The sequence below is a fragment of the Sebastes umbrosus genome, chromosome 12, assembly GCF_015220745.1.
Source record: "Sebastes umbrosus isolate fSebUmb1 chromosome 12, fSebUmb1.pri, whole genome shotgun sequence".
NCBI lineage: Eukaryota > Metazoa > Chordata > Actinopteri > Perciformes > Sebastidae > Sebastes > Sebastes umbrosus.
The window spans coordinates 5607090-5623717 of NC_051280.1; the positions used below are offsets into that span (position 1 = coordinate 5607090).

A 16628-nucleotide genomic window follows, 5' to 3' on the forward strand; every position below is an offset into this window, starting at 1 on the left:
GGACCAAATACGAAAATTAGACGCAGAAAACGCTGCCCAACCGTCCACTGAGGCGCATAATAAAATTTCAGCCCTCAAATACAAGCTCAATCAATTACTCTCTGAAAAAATTTCAAGAGCTTTCATATTTACTAAACAGACATTTTTTGAATTTGGCGATAAACCGCACAAGTTGCTGGAAAGGCAGCTACGGAAAAGGGAAAGTGATAGGACCATTCATAAGATAAAATCGGATTCTGGAACTCATATTACCTCACATAGTGACATAAACAGTACCTTTCGGCAATTCTATGAAAAGTTGTACACCTCCCAAGCCCAGGCACCACCCGATGTTATGGACCATTTTTTACAGGCATGTGATTTGCCCACATTATCACCGAGGGATCAAAATTCCTTGGAGACAGAAATTACATGTGAGGAAATAAAGAAGACGATCAAGTCGTTAAAAAGTGGTAAAAGCCCAGGACCAGATGGGTTTTGCAATGAGTTTTATAAAAAGTTTGATAATATGCTAGCCCCATACCTGTTGAGGATGTACAGAAAGGTGTTTGAGGTTGGCACACTACCACCAACACTAAATGAAGCTACTATAACAGTTATTCCAAAGAAAGGGAAAGATTTAGAGCAGGTAGGTTCATATAGGCCAGTGTCACTATTAAACACAGACCAAAAAATCTTGGCCAAATCCTTAGCTAACAGACTCGGTCCTTATATGGCTAAACTGATACACCCGGATCAGACAGGGTTCATTCCGAAAAGACATTCGTTTAATAACTTCAGACGCCTTTTTAATATTATGTACTCTCCCAGACATCCTAAGGAAGATTTGTTCATCTTGAGCTTAGATGCGGAAAAGGCTTTTGACTGTGTGGAATGGCCCTACATATATGCAGTACTAGAAAAATACGAATTTGGCACAAAATTTATTGCATGGGTTAAGATATTGTATAACAATCCCAGTGCTAGAATCCTTACTAACCGGACAGTTTCAGAAGCATTCAACCTTTGTAGGGGCACTAGGCAGGGTTGTGCTCTGAGTCCCTTGCTGTTTGCTCTAGCATTGGAGCCTCTTGCAGAAACAATCAGGGCTCACACTGAGATTTTTGGTTATAACACAGAATATACTTCAAATAAAATTTCGCTGTATGCGGACGATATTTTGATGTACATAACGAGGCCACTGACTTCTATTCCTATCATATTGGAGACGATTGACTTATTTAGCTCCTTTTCGGGATATAAGATAAATTGGAGCAAGAGCGAACTGATGCCGGTGCGGTGTAAAGACCCAAGTATGCTCGAACAGATTCCATTTAAACTGGCTTTGGAAAAATTTACATATTTGGGGGTAGAGATCACGAAGAAATATAACTCCCTATTTGAAGCTAATTTTATGACTATGTTAGACAAGTTTAAAACCAAATTAGAGTTTTGGAAAACCCTTCCAATTTCTCTGATAGGTAGAGTGAATGCAATTAAAATGATCTGTCTCCCTCAACTGTTATACCTCTTTCAAAACATACCTATATATCTTACTAAGAGCTTTTTTAAAAAACTCGACTCCATAATTCTACCATTTATCTGGAATTATAAATCCCATAGAATTAGGAAAGACCACCTGTGCAAGCCTAAGGGGGATGGGGGACTGGCTCTACCAGATTTCAGGCTATATTATTGGGCAACAAACATTCGATGTGTTTCCTATTGGCTGGATGAAACGATTGTTCTCGACAGCTGGCTGGATATGGAGCGAGAGGACTGTCTACCCAGCTCACTTGGTGCTATTGTAATGTCTCCCATTCGTCTCAAAAAAGCATGTTATAATTACAATCCGATTATTCATAGCACTACTCAAATTTGGAAACAAATAACCAAACATTTTAAACTTAGAGCTCTATCCTTTACACTTCCGATATCGGCAAACCCGTCTTTTACCCCTTCAACCCTAGATGGAGCCTTTGATCAATGGAAAGAGTCAGGACTGAGTAGTGTTGGGGACTTGTACATTCGGGGTACGTTTGCTTCCTTTCAGCAGCTTCAGGAGAGGTATGGGCTGTCAAAAACAGATTTTTTCAGATATCTCCAGATTAGACACTTTGTGAAAACTCATCTTCACAATTTTGAGGTTGCAACACCTGATAAACTAGACCAGTGTCTGAGAGACTGTATAGTCGATAACCATCCAGTTTCATTTGTATACAATACTTTGCAAGACCTTCAACAAGTGGATGTGAGCCCTATAAAAAAGGGCTGGGAAAAAGACCTCGGGATAGAAATAACGGAGAACATTTGGGACAAGATCTTGAAGTATGTTCACATCTGTTCTTTGAATGCCAGACACTGTTTGATACAGTTTAAGATTCTGCACAGGCTACATTACTCTAAAGTAAAGCTACATAAAATCTTTCCAGAAACGTCACCAAGATGTGAGAAGTGTGCCCAAGCAGATGCAGATTTACTTCATAGCTATGCACTATGCCCTAAAATACAGGACTTTTGGGTTGCAATATTTTCATTCTTTTCTAAGATTTTTAAAGTCCAATTAAAACCTGATCCACTTTTGGGTATACTAGGAGCTTCCGAAAGCTCTAAAATCCTACAGAACACACAATATCATCTCCTGTCCTATGGTCTCCTTTGTGCAAAGAAACTGATTCTCTTGTTCTGGAAAGGGACAGATGTGCCAACATTTAAATCCTGGATAACAACACTGACTGATACCCTCCACCTAGAAAGGATCCGATACACCCTTAAAGACAGACTGGAGGTATTTGAAAGGATTTGGAGACCGATGATCTCCTTTATAGGAGGAACAGACAATTAAGACGCAATAGACACATAGTCTTTAGTACCCGAGGTAGCACTGCTCAGGGATGGGAGGGTTCGGGAGGGGGGGTGGGTTACACCGGTTTATGTATATACTGTATGTCGCCAATGTCTCCCTGATTTGTTTGCCTTAGGGTGCTGTCTGTGTTTTTTTTTTTTGTTTTTTTTTGTTTTGTTTTGTTTTGTTTTCCTATCATTACGTATGTTTTTTGTATTTGCTTGTCTCCATTTTGTTTGCCCTTAGTTCCTAGTTTTGTCTGTTTTTGTTGTTATGTATAAAAAATGAGGCATGATAAACACCCCACAAAGTTTGTATCACTGACATGCACATGCTTCTTAATAAAAAATATTTGAAACATCAATTAAGCATGTTGAATCGGTGGTGCCGCCCGTCGGTGAGAGAAATCACTCTCATTGGCAGTTCAGCCTTTGGTTCAGCTTAAACAAATCAGTGCACTAGAAGAGAAAAGGACGTGAGGGAAAGCAAGCCAACGAGGAAAGTCGAGAGGAAAAACACAGAGGGCTCTTCCCATTTTTCTTCTTGATCTCACCTGATCATTCCAATACACGGATATTTTCACAACAACATGGCCATCTGGAGTAAAGCTATGTGGTCGGCAACTGCTTTATTTTATGTCCGTATCATAATAAAGGCTTGTATATCCGCCGTCCTCGGTCTTCCGGTTTCCCTTTTTGAATGACAAGCACACACTACCGCGACCTGCTGGTAGGGAGAGTTATTTCATCTCAGGCAGGCACAGAACGTACGTGCTAACTGGCCGTCGGCTGTAGTCTTTGCGGTGTGTTCAAGTGCAACTTGACGGCCAAAACAAAGGTGACGCGAGGCGACGCAACAGGCGGCTTTCGTTGCCGCTGGATTTTTGATGACGGCTTGGTGTGTCTCCAGCTTTACTGCTTACTTTCTAACAACAATACCAAACAACAGTATACTGTCAGTGGAAGAAGAGAAGGACTGCGATGGCTGGGAATCGAACCCAGGTCAACTGCTTGGAAGGCAGCTATGCTCACCACTATACCACCATCGCTTCGCAAAAAAGGTCTTCCCGCCAAATTCGCCAATTTTTCTGGGCATCGAGACTGAAGCGAGCCCTGCATTTAAAAAATGCATGGGACCGTCGCCTCTACTTACTTATTTTTGATATTGTATCAAAATTGGGTTTGATTGAAGGCCAATCTTAAGGCCCACACACAATCTAGTCTACTCAATCAACAATTACTATCAAAGAATGACTTTGTTTGCTTTGATACTGATGTTTTTTTCTAAGTTGCACCTAGTTTCCAAGTAACCAAGTATCATTGGTGGGCTCCCGCTGCCGAAAAGTGTCTTTCGTTGTCGGCAGGATTCCAACCTGCGCGGGGAGACCCCAATGGATTTCTAGTCCATCGCCTTAACCACTCGGCCACGACAACCTGTAAAACAATGGTTAATACCAATTTGCAAAAATGTTCTGAACTTTCCCAATTGCTGAGAAGAACAGGGCATATCAATGTAACGTACTTGTTCAGTTAAACGTCCACTTGCTTTTCTTGCCTTTGTGATAGTCGGTGCATTCTTTGCTTTGCGCTATCAGTGCTTGATCTTTTCAGTTCTCCTTATAGCTAGTTCGCACTGCACAAATTTCGCCCTGATTTTCCACTCCCCTTTCCGCCGCTCGACAATATCCTCAGTCAGGGTCAGCAGTTCTCCTCCCCTGCTGAACGAAGCCTGAGCCAAACCCTGCTCTCCTTTCCTGAGTCGTCTAACAGTTTGCCAGAACTTCCACGATGCCAAAGGAAAGTCCTTCTCCGTAGCCTCCCGGAAATCAACATATGGTATGAATATCACATTTCATGGACTAATTGTGAATTCTCCATTCTGCTGTGAAGTAACAACTTTTGTCTTTCTTGGTGAATAATAAGCAGGTGGTAGAAGACGCTAGCCTCCCCGTCGGGGAATCGAACCCCGGTCTTCCGCGTGACAAGCGGAGATACTGTCCACTATACTAACGAGGACTGCTTCATCCCTGCTTTTGGCACGTCAACCAAGAGGTGAGCCGAGAGGCTTGCCGATGCCTCGCAGACACATTCCAGGGTGTACCCCGCTTACCTTTACCATTTATCCATTACCTTGACACATTTCTCCATCCTTGCCTCAGGTGGGAATGAAACCCGCGACCTTCAGCTCCGCAGCAAAAACTCAGGAGCAGAATCCCCCTTCCCTCTCAAACCATAACTTCCAGACTATAGTACTAACGCACCTCCTCTTGTTGGTGTTCATTCCGTTCTCTCTTCCATTGTTTCCAAATGAGACAATGTTTTTCCAGAAAAAAGTCACATCTTGTCCTGAAGAACTCTTCTACTTATAAAGTCCACAGAATGCTGTTCTGTGTGAGGCACTGTTGGGGTTTGAACCCAAGATCTCCTGCTTACAAGACAGGCATTTTAACCACTAAGCCACAGCGCCACTGTTTCTTGCTGTCTTCTTCTCTCACATCAAAGCTGCATTCATATCCAAAATGTAAAAAAGAGTTCAACACTGGAGCTCTCTGTTTCCTCATCACAACAGTCAACTTTTAACCGGAACCAGTCTTTCTCTAAACTTAACTACCGAGTTTTCCAGCCTAAACTAAACCCCTTGATATTGAGTTGGCAGAGATAAACATGACAGACTTCATTTAAGAGCTCATTTCTGCAACAACCAGGCACTGCTGGGATTTGAACCCAGGATCTCCTGTTTACTAGACAGGCACCTTAACCAACTAAGCCACAGCACCTCCTCCAGATGCTGCTCCCTATTGCACAAACACAACAAACTAGTAAACATGGACGTAACCTATCCTGGATTTTAAGCACTTAAAAACTCGGCGTTGCAAATGTATTTTTTCTGGCCAATTAAGCATGTTGAATCGGTGGTGCCGCCCGTCGGTGAGAGAAATCACTCTCATTGGCAGTTCAGCCTTTGGTTCAGCTTAAACAAATCAGTGCACTAGAAGAGAAAAGGACGTGAGGGAAAGCAAGCCAACGAGGAAAGTCGAGAGGAAAAACACAGAGGGCTCTTCCCATTTTTCTTCTTGATCTCACCTGATCATTCCAATACACGGATATTTTCACAACGACATGGCCATCTGGAGTAAAGCTATGTGGTCGGCAACTGCTTTATTTTATGTCCGTATCATAATAAAGGCTTGTATATCCGCCGTCCTCGGTCTTCCGGTTTCCCTTTTTGAATGACAAGCACACACTACCGCGACCTGCTGGTAGGGAGAGTTATTTCATCTCAGGCAGGCACAGAACGTACGTGCTAACTGGCCGTCGGCTGTAGTCTTTGCGGTGTGTTCAAGTGCAACTTGACGGCCAAAACAAAGGTGACGCGAGGCGACGCAACAGGCGGCTTTCGTTGCCGCTGGATTTTTGATGACGGCTTGGTGTGTCTCCAGCTTTACTGCTTACTTTCTAACAACAATACCAAACAACAGTATACTGTCAGTGGAAGAAGAGAAGGACTGCGATGGCTGGGAATCGAACCCAGGTCAACTGCTTGGAAGGCAGCTATGCTCACCACTATACCACCATCGCTTCGCAAAAAAGGTCTTCCCGCCAAATTCGCCAATTTTTCTGGGCATCGAGACTGAAGCGAGCCCTGCATTTAAAAAATGCATGGGACCGTCGCCTCTACTTACTTATTTTTGATATTGTATCAAAATTGGGTTTGATTGAAGGCCAATCTTAAGGCCCACACACAATCTAGTCTACTCAATCAACAATTACTATCAAAGAATGACTTTGTTTGCTTTGATACTGATGTTTTTTTCTAAGTTGCACCTAGTTTCCAAGTAACCAAGTATCATTGGTGGGCTCCCGCTGCCGAAAAGTGTCTTTCGTTGTCGGCAGGATTCGAACCTGCGCGGGGAGACCCCAATGGATTTCTAGTCCATCGCCTTAACCACTCGGCCACGACAACCTGTAAAACAATGGTTAATACCAATTTGCAAAAATGTTCTGAACTTTCCCAATTGCTGAGAAGAACAGGGCATATCAATGTAACGTACTTGTTCAGTTAAACGTCCACTTGCTTTTCTTGCCTTTGTGATAGTCGGTGCATTCTTTGCTTTGCGCTATCAGTGCTTGATCTTTTCAGTTCTCCTTATAGCTAGTTCGCACTGCACAAATTTCGCCCTGATTTTCCACTCCCCTTTCCGCCGCTCGACAATATCCTCAGTCAGGGTCAGCAGTTCTCCTCCCCTGCTGAACGAAGCCTGAGCCAAACCCTGCTCTCCTTTCCTGAGTCGTCTAACAGTTTGCCAGAACTTCCACGATGCCAAAGGAAAGTCCTTCTCCGTAGCCTCCCGGAAATCAACATATGGTATGAATATCACATTTCATGGACTAATTGTGAATTCTCCATTCTGCTGTGAAGTAACAACTTTTGTCTTTCTTGGTGAATAATAAGCAGGTGGTAGAAGACGCTAGCCTCCCCGTCGGGGAATCGAACCCCGGTCTTCCGCGTGACAAGCGGAGATACTGTCCACTATACTAACGAGGACTGCTTCATCCCTGCTTTTGGCACGTCAACCAAGAGGTGAGCCGAGAGGCTTGCCGATGCCTCGCAGACACATTCCAGGGTGTACCCCGCTTACCTTTACCATTTATCCATTACCTTGACACATTTCTCCATCCTTGCCTCAGGTGGGAATGAAACCCGCGACCTTCAGCTCCGCAGCAAAAACTCAGGAGCAGAATCCCCCTTCCCTCTCAAACCATAACTTCCAGACTATAGTACTAACGCACCTCCTCTTGTTGGTGTTCATTCCGTTCTCTCTTCCATTGTTTCCAAATGAGACAATGTTTTTCCAGAAAAAAGTCACATCTTGTCCTGAAGAACTCTTCTACTTATAAAGTCCACAGAATGCTGTTCTGTGTGAGGCACTGTTGGGGTTTGAACCCAAGCTCTCCTGCTTACAAGACAGGCATTTTAACCACTAAGCCACAGCGCCACTGTTTCTTGCTGTCTTCTTCTCTCACATCAAAGCTGCATTCATATCCAAAATGTAAAAAAGAGTTCAACACTGGAGCTCTCTGTTTCCTCATCACAACAGTCAACTTTTAACCGGAACCAGTCTTTCTCTAAACTTAACTACCGAGTTTTCCAGCCTAAACTAAACCCCTTGATATTGAGTTGGCAGAGATAAACATGACAGACTTCATTTAAGAGCTCATTTCTGCAACAACCAGGCACTGCTGGGATTTGAACCCAGGATCTCCTGTTTACTAGACAGGCACCTTAACCAACTAAGCCACAGCACCTCCTCCAGATGCTGCTCCCTATTGCACAAACACAACAAACTAGTAAACATGGACGTAACCTATCCTGGATTTTAAGCACTTAAAAACTCGGCGTTGCAAATGTATTTTTTCTGGCCAATTAAGCATGTTGAATCGGTGGTGCCGCCCGTCGGTGAGAGAAATCACTCTCATTGGCAGTTCAGCCTTTGGTTCAGCTTAAACAAATCAGTGCACTAGAAGAGAAAAGGACGTGAGGGAAAGCAAGCCAACGAGGAAAGTCGAGAGGAAAAACACAGAGGGCTCTTCCCATTTTTCTTCTTGATCTCACCTGATCATTCCAATACACGGATATTTTCACAACGACATGGCCATCTGGAGTAAAGCTATGTGGTCGGCAACTGCTTTATTTTATGTCCGTATCATAATAAAGGCTTGTATATCCGCCGTCCTCGGTCTTCCGGTTTCCCTTTTTGAATGACAAGCACACACTACCGCGACCTGCTGGTAGGGAGAGTTATTTCATCTCAGGCAGGCACAGAACGTACGTGCTAACTGGCCGTCGGCTGTAGTCTTTGCGGTGTGTTCAAGTGCAACTTGACGGCCAAAACAAAGGTGACGCGAGGCGACGCAACAGGCGGCTTTCGTTGCCGCTGGATTTTTGATGACGGCTTGGTGTGTCTCCAGCTTTACTGCTTACTTTCTAACAACAATACCAAACAACAGTATACTGTCAGTGGAAGAAGAGAAGGACTGCGATGGCTGGGAATCGAACCCAGGTCAACTGCTTGGAAGGCAGCTATGCTCACCACTATACCACCATCGCTTCGCAAAAAAGGTCTTCCCGCCAAATTCGCCAATTTTTCTGGGCATCGAGACTGAAGCGAGCCCTGCATTTAAAAAATGCATGGGACCGTCGCCTCTACTTACTTATTTTTGATATTGTATCAAAATTGGGTTTGATTGAAGGCCAATCTTAAGGCCCACACACAATCTAGTCTACTCAATCAACAATTACTATCAAAGAATGACTTTGTTTGCTTTGATACTGATGTTTTTTTTCTAAGTTGCACCTAGTTTCCAAGTAACCAAGTATCATTGGTGGGCTCCCGCTGCCGAAAAGTGTCTTTCGTTGTCGGCAGGATTCCAACCTGCGCGGGGAGACCCCAATGGATTTCTAGTCCATCGCCTTAACCACTCGGCCACGACAACCTGTAAAACAATGGTTAATACCAATTTGCAAAAATGTTCTGAACTTTCCCAATTGCTGAGAAGAACAGGGCATATCAATGTAACGTACTTGTTCAGTTAAACGTCCACTTGCTTTTCTTGCCTTTGTGATAGTCGGTGCATTCTTTGCTTTGCGCTATCAGTGCTTGATCTTTTCAGTTCTCCTTATAGCTAGTTCGCACTGCACAAATTTCGCCCTGATTTTCCACTCCCCTTTCCGCCCGCTCGACAATATCCTCAGTCAGGGTCAGCAGTTCTCCTCCCCTGCTGAACGAAGCCTGAGCCAAACCCTGCTCTCCTTTCCTGAGTCGTCTAACAGTTTGCCAGAACTTCCACGATGCCAAAGGAAAGTCCTTCTCCGTAGCCTCCCGGAAATCAACATATGGTATGAATATCACATTTCATGGACTAATTGTGAATTCTCCATTCTGCTGTGAAGTAACAACTTTTGTCTTTCTTGGTGAATAATAAGCAGGTGGTAGAAGACGCTAGCCTCCCCGTCGGGGAATCGAACCCCGGTCTTCCGCGTGACAAGCGGAGATACTGTCCACTATACTAACGAGGACTGCTTCATCCCTGCTTTTGGCACGTCAACCAAGAGGTGAGCCGAGAGGCTTGCCGATGCCTCGCAGACACATTCCAGGGTGTACCCCGCTTACCTTTACCATTTATCCATTACCTTGACACATTTCTCCATCCTTGCCTCAGGTGGGAATGAAACCCGCGACCTTCAGCTCCGCAGCAAAAACTCAGGAGCAGAATCCCCCTTCCCTCTCAAACCATAACTTCCAGACTATAGTACTAACGCACCTCCTCTTGTTGGTGTTCATTCCGTTCTCTCTTCCATTGTTTCCAAATGAGACAATGTTTTTCCAGAAAAAAGTCACATCTTGTCCTGAAGAACTCTTCTACTTATAAAGTCCACAGAATGCTGTTCTGTGTGAGGCACTGTTGGGGTTTGAACCCAAGCTCTCCTGCTTACAAGACAGGCATTTTAACCACTAAGCCACAGCGCCACTGTTTCTTGCTGTCTTCTTCTCTCACATCAAAGCTGCATTCATATCCAAAATGTAAAAAAGAGTTCAACACTGGAGCTCTCTGTTTCCTCATCACAACAGTCAACTTTTAACCGGAACCAGTCTTTCTCTAAACTTAACTACCGAGTTTTCCAGCCTAAACTAAACCCCTTGATATTGAGTTGGCAGAGATAAACATGACAGACTTCATTTAAGAGCTCATTTCTGCAACAACCAGGCACTGCTGGGATTTGAACCCAGGATCTCCTGTTTACTAGACAGGCACCTTAACCAACTAAGCCACAGCACCTCCTCCAGATGCTGCTCCCTATTGCACAAACACAACAAACTAGTAAACATGGACGTAACCTATCCTGGATTTTAAGCACTTAAAAACTCGGCGTTGCAAATGTATTTTTTCTGGCCAATTAAGCATGTTGAATCGGTGGTGCCGCCCGTCGGTGAGAGAAATCACTCTCATTGGCAGTTCAGCCTTTGGTTCAGCTTAAACAAATCAGTGCACTAGAAGAGAAAAGGACGTGAGGGAAAGCAAGCCAACGAGGAAAGTCGAGAGGAAAAACACAGAGGGCTCTTCCCATTTTTCTTCTTGATCTCACCTGATCATTCCAATACACGGATATTTTCACAACGACATGGCCATCTGGAGTAAAGCTATGTGGTCGGCAACTGCTTTATTTTATGTCCGTATCATAATAAAGGCTTGTATATCCGCCGTCCTCGGTCTTCCGGTTTCCCTTTTTGAATGACAAGCACACACTACCGCGACCTGCTGGTAGGGAGAGTTATTTCATCTCAGGCAGGCACAGAACGTACGTGCTAACTGGCCGTCGGCTGTAGTCTTTGCGGTGTGTTCAAGTGCAACTTGACGGCCAAAACAAAGGTGACGCGAGGCGACGCAACAGGCGGCTTTCGTTGCCGCTGGATTTTTGATGACGGCTTGGTGTGTCTCCAGCTTTACTGCTTACTTTCTAACAACAATACCAAACAACAGTATACTGTCAGTGGAAGAAGAGAAGGACTGCGATGGCTGGGAATCGAACCCAGGTCAACTGCTTGGAAGGCAGCTATGCTCACCACTATACCACCATCGCTTCGCAAAAAAGGTCTTCCCGCCAAATTCGCCAATTTTTCTGGGCATCGAGACTGAAGCGAGCCCTGCATTTAAAAAATGCATGGGACCGTCGCCTCTACTTACTTATTTTTGATATTGTATCAAAATTGGGTTTGATTGAAGGCCAATCTTAAGGCCCACACACAATCTAGTCTACTCAATCAACAATTACTATCAAAGAATGACTTTGTTTGCTTTGATACTGATGTTTTTTTCTAAGTTGCACCTAGTTTCCAAGTAACCAAGTATCATTGGTGGGCTCCCGCTGCCGAAAAGTGTCTTTCGTTGTCGGCAGGATTCGAACCTGCGCGGGGAGACCCCAATGGATTTCTAGTCCATCGCCTTAACCACTCGGCCACGACAACCTGTAAAACAATGGTTAATACCAATTTGCAAAAATGTTCTGAACTTTCCCAATTGCTGAGAAGAACAGGGCATATCAATGTAACGTACTTGTTCAGTTAAACGTCCACTTGCTTTTCTTGCCTTTGTGATAGTCGGTGCATTCTTTGCTTTGCGCTATCAGTGCTTGATCTTTTCAGTTCTCCTTATAGCTAGTTCGCACTGCACAAATTTCGCCCTGATTTTCCACTCCCCTTTCCGCCGCTCGACAATATCCTCAGTCAGGGTCAGCAGTTCTCCTCCCCTGCTGAACGAAGCCTGAGCCAAACCCTGCTCTCCTTTCCTGAGTCGTCTAACAGTTTGCCAGAACTTCCACGATGCCAAAGGAAAGTCCTTCTCCGTAGCCTCCCGGAAATCAACATATGGTATGAATATCACATTTCATGGACTAATTGTGAATTCTCCATTCTGCTGTGAAGTAACAACTTTTGTCTTTCTTGGTGAATAATAAGCAGGTGGTAGAAGACGCTAGCCTCCCCGTCGGGGAATCGAACCCCGGTCTTCCGCGTGACAAGCGGAGATACTGTCCACTATACTAACGAGGACTGCTTCATCCCTGCTTTTGGCACGTCAACCAAGAGGTGAGCCGAGAGGCTTGCCGATGCCTCGCAGACACATTCCAGGGTGTACCCCGCTTACCTTTACCATTTATCCATTACCTTGACACATTTCTCCATCCTTGCCTCAGGTGGGAATGAAACCCGCGACCTTCAGCTCCGCAGCAAAAACTCAGGAGCAGAATCCCCCTTCCCTCTCAAACCATAACTTCCAGACTATAGTACTAACGCACCTCCTCTTGTTGGTGTTCATTCCGTTCTCTCTTCCATTGTTTCCAAATGAGACAATGTTTTTCCAGAAAAAAGTCACATCTTGTCCTGAAGAACTCTTCTACTTATAAAGTCCACAGAATGCTGTTCTGTGTGAGGCACTGTTGGGGTTTGAACCCAAGATCTCCTGCTTACAAGACAGGCATTTTAACCACTAAGCCACAGCGCCACTGTTTCTTGCTGTCTTCTTCTCTCACATCAAAGCTGCATTCATATCCAAAATGTAAAAAAGAGTTCAACACTGGAGCTCTCTGTTTCCTCATCACAACAGTCAACTTTTAACCGGAACCAGTCTTTCTCTAAACTTAACTACCGAGTTTTCCAGCCTAAACTAAACCCCTTGATATTGAGTTGGCAGAGATAAACATGACAGACTTCATTTAAGAGCTCATTTCTGCAACAACCAGGCACTGCTGGGATTTGAACCCAGGATCTCCTGTTTACTAGACAGGCACCTTAACCAACTAAGCCACAGCACCTCCTCCAGATGCTGCTCCCTATTGCACAAACACAACAAACTAGTAAACATGGACGTAACCTATCCTGGATTTTAAGCACTTAAAAACTCGGCGTTGCAAATGTATTTTTTCTGGCCAATTAAGCATGTTGAATCGGTGGTGCCGCCCGTCGGTGAGAGAAATCACTCTCATTGGCAGTTCAGCCTTTGGTTCAGCTTAAACAAATCAGTGCACTAGAAGAGAAAAGGACGTGAGGGAAAGCAAGCCAACGAGGAAAGTCGAGAGGAAAAACACAGAGGGCTCTTCCCATTTTTCTTCTTGATCTCACCTGATCATTCCAATACACGGATATTTTCACAACGACATGGCCATCTGGAGTAAAGCTATGTGGTCGGCAACTGCTTTATTTTATGTCCGTATCATAATAAAGGCTTGTATATCCGCCGTCCTCGGTCTTCCGGTTTCCCTTTTTGAATGACAAGCACACACTACCCGCGACCTGCTGGTAGGGAGAGTTATTTCATCTCAGGCAGGCACAGAACGTACGTGCTAACTGGCCGTCGGCTGTAGTCTTTGCGGTGTGTTCAAGTGCAACTTGACGGCCAAAACAAAGGTGACGCGAGGCGACGCAACAGGCGGCTTTCGTTGCCGCTGGATTTTTGATGACGGCTTGGTGTGTCTCCAGCTTTACTGCTTACTTTCTAACAACAATACCAAACAACAGTATACTGTCAGTGGAAGAAGAGAAGGACTGCGATGGCTGGGAATCGAACCCAGGTCAACTGCTTGGAAGGCAGCTATGCTCACCACTATACCACCATCGCTTCGCAAAAAAGGTCTTCCCGCCAAATTCGCCAATTTTTCTGGGCATCGAGACTGAAGCGAGCCCTGCATTTAAAAAATGCATGGGACCGTCGCCTCTACTTACTTATTTTTGATATTGTATCAAAATTGGGTTTGATTGAAGGCCAATCTTAAGGCCCACACACAATCTAGTCTACTCAATCAACAATTACTATCAAAGAATGACTTTGTTTGCTTTGATACTGATGTTTTTTTCTAAGTTGCACCTAGTTTCCAAGTAACCAAGTATCATTGGTGGGCTCCCGCTGCCGAAAAGTGTCTTTCGTTGTCGGCAGGATTCGAACCTGCGCGGGGAGACCCCAGTGGATTTCTAGTCCATCGCCTTAACCACTCGGCCACGACAACCTGTAAAACAATGGTTAATACCAATTTGCAAAAATGTTCTGAACTTTCCCAATTGCTGAGAAGAACAGGGCATATCAATGTAACGTACTTGTTCAGTTAAACGTCCACTTGCTTTTCTTGCCTTTGTGATAGTCGGTGCATTCTTTGCTTTGCGCTATCAGTGCTTGATCTTTTCAGTTCTCCTTATAGCTAGTTCGCACTGCACAAATTTCGCCCTGATTTTCCACTCCCCTTTCCGCCGCTCGACAATATCCTCAGTCAGGGTCAGCAGTTCTCCTCCCCTGCTGAACGAAGCCTGAGCCAAACCCTGCTCTCCTTTCCTGAGTCGTCTAACAGTTTGCCAGAACTTCCACGATGCCAAAGGAAAGTCCTTCTCCGTAGCCTCCCGGAAATCAACATATGGTATGAATATCACATTTCATGGACTAATTGTGAATTCTCCATTCTGCTGTGAAGTAACAACTTTTGTCTTTCTTGGTGAATAATAAGCAGGTGGTAGAAGACGCTAGCCTCCCCGTCGGGGAATCGAACCCCGGTCTTCCGCGTGACAAGCGGAGATACTGTCCACTATACTAACGAGGACTGCTTCATCCCTGCTTTTGGCACGTCAACCAAGAGGTGAGCCGAGAGGCTTGCCGATGCCTCGCAGACACATTCCAGGGTGTACCCCGCTTACCTTTACCATTTATCCATTACCTTGACACATTTCTCCATCCTTGCCTCAGGTGGGAATGAAACCCGCGACCTTCAGCTCCGCAGCAAAAACTCAGGAGCAGAATCCCCCTTCCCTCTCAAACCATAACTTCCAGACTATAGTACTAACGCACCTCCTCTTGTTGGTGTTCATTCCGTTCTCTCTTCCATTGTTTCCAAATGAGACAATGTTTTTCCAGAAAAAAGTCACATCTTGTCCTGAAGAACTCTTCTACTTATAAAGTCCACAGAATGCTGTTCTGTGTGAGGCACTGTTGGGGTTTGAACCCAAGATCTCCTGCTTACAAGACAGGCATTTTAACCACTAAGCCACAGCGCCACTGTTTCTTGCTGTCTTCTTCTCTCACATCAAAGCTGCATTCATATCCAAAATGTAAAAAAGAGTTCAACACTGGAGCTCTCTGTTTCCTCATCACAACAGTCAACTTTTAACCGGAACCAGTCTTTCTCTAAACTTAACTACCGAGTTTTCCAGCCTAAACTAAACCCCTTGATATTGAGTTGGCAGAGATAAACATGACAGACTTCATTTAAGAGCTCATTTCTGCAACAACCAGGCACTGCTGGGATTTGAACCCAGGATCTCCTGTTTACTAGACAGGCACCTTAACCAACTAAGCCACAGCACCTCCTCCAGATGCTGCTCCCTATTGCACAAACACAACAAACTAGTAAACATGGACGTAACCTATCCTGGATTTTAAGCACTTAAAAACTCGGCGTTGCAAATGTATTTTTTCTGGCCAATTAAGCATGTTGAATCGGTGGTGCCGCCCGTCGGTGAGAGAAATCACTCTCATTGGCAGTTCAGCCTTTGGTTCAGCTTAAACAAATCAGTGCACTAGAAGAGAAAAGGACGTGAGGGAAAGCAAGCCAACGAGGAAAGTCGAGAGGAAAAACACAGAGGGCTCTTCCCATTTTTCTTCTTGATCTCACCTGATCATTCCAATACACGGATATTTTCACAACGACATGGCCATCTGGAGTAAAGCTATGTGGTCGGCAACTGCTTTATTTTATGTCCGTATCATAATAAAGGCTTGTATATCCGCCGTCCTCGGTCTTCCGGTTTCCCTTTTTGAATGACAAGCACACACTACCGCGACCTGCTGGTAGGGAGAGTTATTTCATCTCAGGCAGGCACAGAACGTACGTGCTAACTGGCCGTCGGCTGTAGTCTTTGCGGTGTGTTCAAGTGCAACTTGACGGCCAAAACAAAGGTGACGCGAGGCGACGCAACAGGCGGCTTTCGTTGCCGCTGGATTTTTGATGACGGCTTGGTGTGTCTCCAGCTTTACTGCTTACTTTCTAACAACAATACCAAACAACAGTATACTGTCAGTGGAAGAAGAGAAGGACTGCGATGGCTGGGAATCGAACCCAGGTCAACTGCTTGGAAGGCAGCTATGCTCACCACTATACCACCATCGCTTCGCAAAAAAGGTCTTCCCGCCAAATTCGCCAATTTTTTCTGGGCATCGAGACTGAAGCGAGCCCTGCATTTAAAAAATGCATGGGACCGTCGCCTCTACTT

The 16628-nt window shown here is 44.8% G+C and overlaps 26 non-coding genes across 26 annotated transcripts; all 26 read right to left on the reverse strand.

The window, feature by feature from the left end:
- Positions 1-3800: 3800 nt before the first annotated feature.
- On the reverse strand, positions 3801-3872 carry trnag-ucc. The gene has a single exon. It is a non-coding gene; the product is annotated as a tRNA-Gly (tRNA).
- A 303-nt stretch (positions 3873-4175) lies between these two features.
- On the reverse strand, positions 4176-4257 carry trnas-aga. The gene has a single exon. It is a non-coding gene; the product is annotated as a tRNA-Ser (tRNA).
- A 510-nt stretch (positions 4258-4767) lies between these two features.
- On the reverse strand, positions 4768-4839 carry trnad-guc. The gene has a single exon. It is a non-coding gene; the product is annotated as a tRNA-Asp (tRNA).
- A 378-nt stretch (positions 4840-5217) lies between these two features.
- On the reverse strand, positions 5218-5290 carry trnat-ugu. The gene has a single exon. It is a non-coding gene; the product is annotated as a tRNA-Thr (tRNA).
- A 236-nt stretch (positions 5291-5526) lies between these two features.
- trnat-agu lies at positions 5527-5600 on the reverse strand. Its single transcript has one exon. It is a non-coding gene; the product is annotated as a tRNA-Thr (tRNA).
- A 730-nt stretch (positions 5601-6330) lies between these two features.
- Positions 6331-6402, reverse strand: trnag-ucc. Its single transcript has one exon. It is a non-coding gene; the product is annotated as a tRNA-Gly (tRNA).
- A 303-nt stretch (positions 6403-6705) lies between these two features.
- trnas-aga lies at positions 6706-6787 on the reverse strand. Its single transcript has one exon. It is a non-coding gene; the product is annotated as a tRNA-Ser (tRNA).
- Positions 6788-7297: 510 nt separating this feature from the next.
- trnad-guc lies at positions 7298-7369 on the reverse strand. The gene has a single exon. It is a non-coding gene; the product is annotated as a tRNA-Asp (tRNA).
- Positions 7370-7747: 378 nt separating this feature from the next.
- On the reverse strand, positions 7748-7820 carry trnat-ugu. The gene has a single exon. It is a non-coding gene; the product is annotated as a tRNA-Thr (tRNA).
- Positions 7821-8056: 236 nt separating this feature from the next.
- Positions 8057-8130, reverse strand: trnat-agu. The gene has a single exon. It is a non-coding gene; the product is annotated as a tRNA-Thr (tRNA).
- Positions 8131-8860: 730 nt separating this feature from the next.
- Positions 8861-8932, reverse strand: trnag-ucc. Its single transcript has one exon. It is a non-coding gene; the product is annotated as a tRNA-Gly (tRNA).
- Positions 8933-9236: 304 nt separating this feature from the next.
- trnas-aga lies at positions 9237-9318 on the reverse strand. Its single transcript has one exon. It is a non-coding gene; the product is annotated as a tRNA-Ser (tRNA).
- A 511-nt stretch (positions 9319-9829) lies between these two features.
- Positions 9830-9901, reverse strand: trnad-guc. Its single transcript has one exon. It is a non-coding gene; the product is annotated as a tRNA-Asp (tRNA).
- Positions 9902-10279: 378 nt separating this feature from the next.
- On the reverse strand, positions 10280-10352 carry trnat-ugu. Its single transcript has one exon. It is a non-coding gene; the product is annotated as a tRNA-Thr (tRNA).
- Positions 10353-10588: 236 nt separating this feature from the next.
- trnat-agu lies at positions 10589-10662 on the reverse strand. Its single transcript has one exon. It is a non-coding gene; the product is annotated as a tRNA-Thr (tRNA).
- Positions 10663-11392: 730 nt separating this feature from the next.
- trnag-ucc lies at positions 11393-11464 on the reverse strand. Its single transcript has one exon. It is a non-coding gene; the product is annotated as a tRNA-Gly (tRNA).
- A 303-nt stretch (positions 11465-11767) lies between these two features.
- On the reverse strand, positions 11768-11849 carry trnas-aga. The gene has a single exon. It is a non-coding gene; the product is annotated as a tRNA-Ser (tRNA).
- A 510-nt stretch (positions 11850-12359) lies between these two features.
- trnad-guc lies at positions 12360-12431 on the reverse strand. Its single transcript has one exon. It is a non-coding gene; the product is annotated as a tRNA-Asp (tRNA).
- A 378-nt stretch (positions 12432-12809) lies between these two features.
- On the reverse strand, positions 12810-12882 carry trnat-ugu. The gene has a single exon. It is a non-coding gene; the product is annotated as a tRNA-Thr (tRNA).
- Positions 12883-13118: 236 nt separating this feature from the next.
- Positions 13119-13192, reverse strand: trnat-agu. Its single transcript has one exon. It is a non-coding gene; the product is annotated as a tRNA-Thr (tRNA).
- A 731-nt stretch (positions 13193-13923) lies between these two features.
- Positions 13924-13995, reverse strand: trnag-ucc. Its single transcript has one exon. It is a non-coding gene; the product is annotated as a tRNA-Gly (tRNA).
- Positions 13996-14298: 303 nt separating this feature from the next.
- On the reverse strand, positions 14299-14380 carry trnas-aga. The gene has a single exon. It is a non-coding gene; the product is annotated as a tRNA-Ser (tRNA).
- A 510-nt stretch (positions 14381-14890) lies between these two features.
- trnad-guc lies at positions 14891-14962 on the reverse strand. The gene has a single exon. It is a non-coding gene; the product is annotated as a tRNA-Asp (tRNA).
- A 378-nt stretch (positions 14963-15340) lies between these two features.
- On the reverse strand, positions 15341-15413 carry trnat-ugu. The gene has a single exon. It is a non-coding gene; the product is annotated as a tRNA-Thr (tRNA).
- A 236-nt stretch (positions 15414-15649) lies between these two features.
- Positions 15650-15723, reverse strand: trnat-agu. Its single transcript has one exon. It is a non-coding gene; the product is annotated as a tRNA-Thr (tRNA).
- Positions 15724-16453: 730 nt separating this feature from the next.
- Positions 16454-16525, reverse strand: trnag-ucc. The gene has a single exon. It is a non-coding gene; the product is annotated as a tRNA-Gly (tRNA).
- Between the last annotated feature and the right edge of the window lie 103 nt (positions 16526-16628).